The sequence below is a fragment of the Acyrthosiphon pisum genome, chromosome A2 (genome assembly GCF_005508785.2).
Source record: "Acyrthosiphon pisum isolate AL4f chromosome A2, pea_aphid_22Mar2018_4r6ur, whole genome shotgun sequence".
Taxonomy (NCBI): Eukaryota; Metazoa; Arthropoda; class Insecta; order Hemiptera; family Aphididae; genus Acyrthosiphon; species Acyrthosiphon pisum.
Genome location: NC_042495.1, coordinates 27,178,535 through 27,183,909, shown reverse-complemented (window position 1 = coordinate 27,183,909; position 5,375 = coordinate 27,178,535). Strand labels below are relative to the sequence as shown.

The 5,375-nt window shown below is 27.2% G+C and overlaps 1 pseudogene; it reads right to left on the bottom strand.

Annotated features, from left to right (window-relative positions):
• Positions 1-1,172: 1,172 nt before the first annotated feature.
• LOC107883772 lies at positions 1,173-4,510 on the bottom strand (annotated as a pseudogene).
• Between the last annotated feature and the right edge of the window lie 865 nt (positions 4,511-5,375).

Here is a 5,375-nt window from a genome sequence, read left to right as displayed (position 1 = left end):
GATATATAAAATGGATATAATTTTTGTTTTTATTAATTTAACAATGATTCGATTTGTTAATTTATAATTTCCGGTACAACTTAATTATATTTTTCCATGTAAAATTTATATTTATACATAACAATTTATGACAATATTTAGAGGTTACTGATCAAGGATATAAATCCACCTAGATATATCAAAATATTTTATAACACATGTCTGTTATTTGTTCCTACTCTTGAAAACGTCTGAAACACTCTACAATTGTCTAAATCATTGAAAAATTATAATCAAAACGTCGGCACCTACTCATTTTTTTTTTTTATCATTGTCTCAATTGAAAAACCTTTCTATGCCAAACTTGTCAATGATTACTCATTAGTAATTATTTAATAATCTGCTTTATTCATTAAACATAATAATAATTGTTTTTTTATAATTATCATTGATGTATATACTATATACTTTATATTTGAGATTTCTTCGTAATTACATTTGTATATATAATTATTCTTCTTATTACAGGGAGAATATAATTTAGTGAATTCAATTATATCCATGTGCATCAATTTTATAATGCCATTGAGTGTATAAAATATTATAATAAATTACAGAATTAAAATATGTTTAAAGGGTAATGTGCGATAAAGTGTAAGTATACCAAACCTGTTTCCGCGGATAAACGGTATATGACAATAATATGGGACGACTTGTGTCAAAAATCGTGACACATTTATCATGGCCCTTGAGCAGTTAACAAATTCACTTTAGAATTGTTATAAACGTCATTTATGGCACATTTGAGTATTTTCAGTGGGCTAGGTCGTCTAAAATAATATTTATTATATATCTCGTATGGCTGTTTATTATACATAGTATTTAGCTTAAGTGGTTAAATAGTCAAAAGTACAATTTATGGACCGAAAGGATATTACCCCCCCCCCCCCTTAATCTTAATATTTATAAAGTCTTAATATTTAGCGTATTCGAGTATTTTCAGCGACTAGGTCGTCTATAATAATAATTATCATTATATATCTAGTATGGCCGTATGTTATATATAGTATTTGGCATATAAGTAGTTAAATAGTCAAATGTACAATTTATGGACCAAAAGAATATTGCCCCCCCCCCCCCCCCCCAATAGAATGTGAATTAAATCAGTTACTGTTGGGACTGTTAAAAATATTTATTACATAGTCTTCTTAACGTCAAGTTAATTACATATACAATTATTATTTCATATACAGTAATCAAATTGGTGTTTCCCAAGGACGTATAAGACTAAATTCAACAACAACGCAGCCAACTGCTTCATTTTTCAAATTTTTTAAGCGACACACAGTTTTATATTTTCCATAAAAATATGTTTTGGGAAAGTTCATATCTTCAAGTTTCTTCATATCGATTCCTGACGTAATATATGTGCCCTGCAAACATTTTGAAAACTAATTTGTTACAAATGCATAAGTAGATAGAAGCTACTGGGCAAAATTGTAACACGTTACGATTATAACATGGTCAAAATTGAAATGTTTGTATTTGTTAGAAAATTTTGTCAATATAGTATTTTTTTTAATGATGGCATTTATAACTATACTCTAACAGCTGGTACAATTGCTACATTTAGATTTTTTTTTTAGCCACATTTAGTCAACAATTTTTAAAAAAATTAGTTTATACGCATTTATATTTAGCAGAAACATGATCCAAACAGGTTAAAAATATAATACAAAGAAAAAAAGTTGGAATCTTATTAAAATAGATTGTTCATAAAATTGTTGCAATTATTGTACCCAAACTCACATAATACTATGATACACAAGTGTTCAAATTGTTCATTTTATAATTTAATCAAGTTAAATTACTGATAGTATATACTTTAATTATTATTGTAAACAAACAAAAAAATAATATTGCATTAATTATACGTTTGTCAATACTATGTTACACCTATACCTATTATACACGTAGACTCATATCAAGGTCATTTGCTCATGACAATGTTATGAAAATCAAATTTAAATCTAAATATCATTAGTATAGACCTAACAGTTTCTTCCACAACCCTTAGATTTATAGATGATAGGAATAAACCAGATATTTTAGGTCAATATAATACACTAGGTTTACATTATAGTAGATATTATTGTTATGTCAACGATTATGGAGTCACACAAGGTAATTCACTTGGCCCTATATTATTCTTAATTTATTTTAACTAAATATTGGCGTAATAATTATATTGTATAATTAAAACAAAGTGTTGACGGTGCCATACAGCATATCTTTAATTGGATTGAATAAAATGTGTTATCCCTTAACATACCTAAAATATTTATGCCAATAGTCACAAGTCGCTTACAGCTGCTCGATTGATACAACTTTATTATATACAAATATAATATAAATCCAACCAGCTAAAACAGTTTATTATGGTATTATTATTTAAATATTTTGGAATAGCGATGAATTTTTATCTGTAATTGTCAAATACAAACATACAGAATGTTGACAACAATATAAAAAGTTTATCTACTCCATTTAAAAAAAAAAATTGTTTTCTAAATAAAATAGTTGTAATACGAGTATTTATGGCATTATTTTATTCAATTTTAGCATACGGTAAAACATACTGTGGAGGGAGAAATAAAACAAACATAAATACATTACATATAACACGAAGAAATAATAATGAAAAAGCTTATTGTCTTCTGTCAGCGTACCCACCATTCTAGTTATTAAGCCACACAAATATACAATCTATCAATAAATTTGTACATTAGACAAGTTCTCATAAGATTTTTACAATGGCACATACACAATTATTTAGAAAATATAGATAGAAGATAGACAGGGAAGTTTATAAAATCACAAAGTGTAACATTAACCAGTTTAAGATGTTCTCCCGACTACATGTTACCTACCTATATTAAACAATTTGGGAAATTATGAAAAGAGTCTAATACAACATTTATGTGAAAATCCATCTAATAAAATTAATTATATAATTAATAATACTCATATAAACAATCAATACTTAATGACCTTGAGAAGAATATATTGTGTAGGTATTCATCAAATTTGTTATGTATAATTGTAAATATCTAACTAAGGAGACATTGATGTTAATATTGTATAAATTAATCAATACTATTATATTATTACTATTGTATATTTATCAATAGAATAACTCAGTATACCAAATACAAGCTTAGCTCAGTTAGCATACGTATCAGATTTTAAATTATTATTGTTATTATTGTATTATAATTGAATTATTCTAAAATAAAACATAACTGTTTTTTAAGGTTTTTATACATTACCACTGGAATTGGACATTTATCAGTTGACATGTTGAAACCCTCCATAAAGTTAAACCACTGCAGTTCCACCGAGATATTTTACAGTACTGCATGCCTTTTTTGTATTGAGAATATATGAATTTGGCACCCATCCACCAGTTGAGCCCCAAGACGCAAGGTTATAATTGAGCTAAAAATAAATACTGTATTACTTTATTTAAGAAGACTACAAACATTTACTCATTTCTTTATAATAATACAATTTTTATGTTCACCAAGACTGCAATTTCAGACAATAATTTCGAGATAAATATGATCGCAATTATGATTAATATCATAATGTGTGAGTAACGGGGAAAAAAAATAAAAATTTAAATGATTTTAAACCCAGGTAATTACTTCCAGTTAATAACAGATATAAATTAGTTTTATGTGTCGTTAAACGAAACTTTAATTAAAATATAATGTGCGATTCTATTTTCCCTGTAGGGCCTAACCAATGGAGTAGCTAAGTTTTTGTAATTATGTTAGGTACGCACACCAAGTACTATTAAGTAAAGTCGTATAAACTTACAAGGATACTTCTATTTTATAATTATAATGAAATTGGATGGAAAATTAAAATTAATCAGTTCGATATTTTCGGCCATTCGTTGATTATGAACCATTCAGGACTTATACTATTGTATATTGGTGGAACTATTTAATAAATTTATCAATATCAATTTTTTTACCTACGGGACAACACAATACAAAAGTTTCTGTGTATTATAAAACTCTTAATTTAATCAGTATACATATAATATGTACTTACTGTAATCGTATCATCGAAAGGTATTAAAAGTGTCGCATTCCCTTTTAACTCCGTTACATTTGATGTCTTTTTACTTAAATACCAATTGGCTTGAAGTGGATAGTTTTTTGTTTTTTCACACGGATATACTTTATCAATCACTAAGCGATATTCGCCCTGTAATAAGTAGAATAAATATAATATATACAAATTTAAATACACAGAAATAACAAACATAAATTTGGCACATTAGCTGAATTAATAATATAAAAAAGATATTATGTTTAATAAATCAAGCTGATTATTATTTTACCAGAGGCAAGTTTGGCCTAAAAAGGCTTTCGGATTGAGACGATGAGAAAAATAAAATAAGTCCGAACGTTTTGATTAACATTTTGCCTATGATTTCCACAAATATAGAGTTTTTCATACGTTTTTCAACAATAATAATGAATAGGTAACTTTCAGACATGCGTTCTAAAATAAATAGATATATTTAAAAAGATTGACATCCTTGATCTGTAACTCCTAACAATTTCCGGAAATAATTATATAAATAAATTGAACCGGAAAACTGAATCACATTTTTCCGGTAATTATAAAATTATCCATATATTTAAATAAATGGTCATAACGGCACAAAAAGAGTTCGTGTGATACAATTTTCACAAATAAAATAATTGTAAAATGAATAAAAACCTAAATTACCTATATTATATATCATGCGTGACCAAACCATGGCTCTATTCATAGACACTTGCATGCTGGGACTTGCAGTGTAACTTGTAAAATGTATAGGTTCTATCCCAATAAGAGACTTATTATTTATCACCATATTGTAGAGCTACGCGTAGAAATTATTTATACATATTATAATAATATTTTTTACCATCTGGTAAAAATGAAAATAAACATCATTGATAAAGTACTAGCTCCTTCGCTCCACTCAGAATCTAAAATGAACTCAATAGTTAGAAATTTCGTATTCAAGTAGGTAAGCTATGAACCATGCATTGGCTATGTCGTTGTCTTTCTATGTCTACTGGTAACAGTTTGACTGCGATATTGTGCACTACGGTTCCTGCTAATTTACGTATAGGTGTATAGCTTAACCCTAGATCACACGCATTTAAAAAATTCACGAGAATACACGCACACGGTCTTTTTGTCACACACAGTATGACGTAAATCATAGTCAACTAACAAGTCGCAATAAAATATAATAACTATCAATTTCGTTTATCGATCAGCAATTATTAGAAACACAGTTTAAAAATAACATATAATTGATTTTT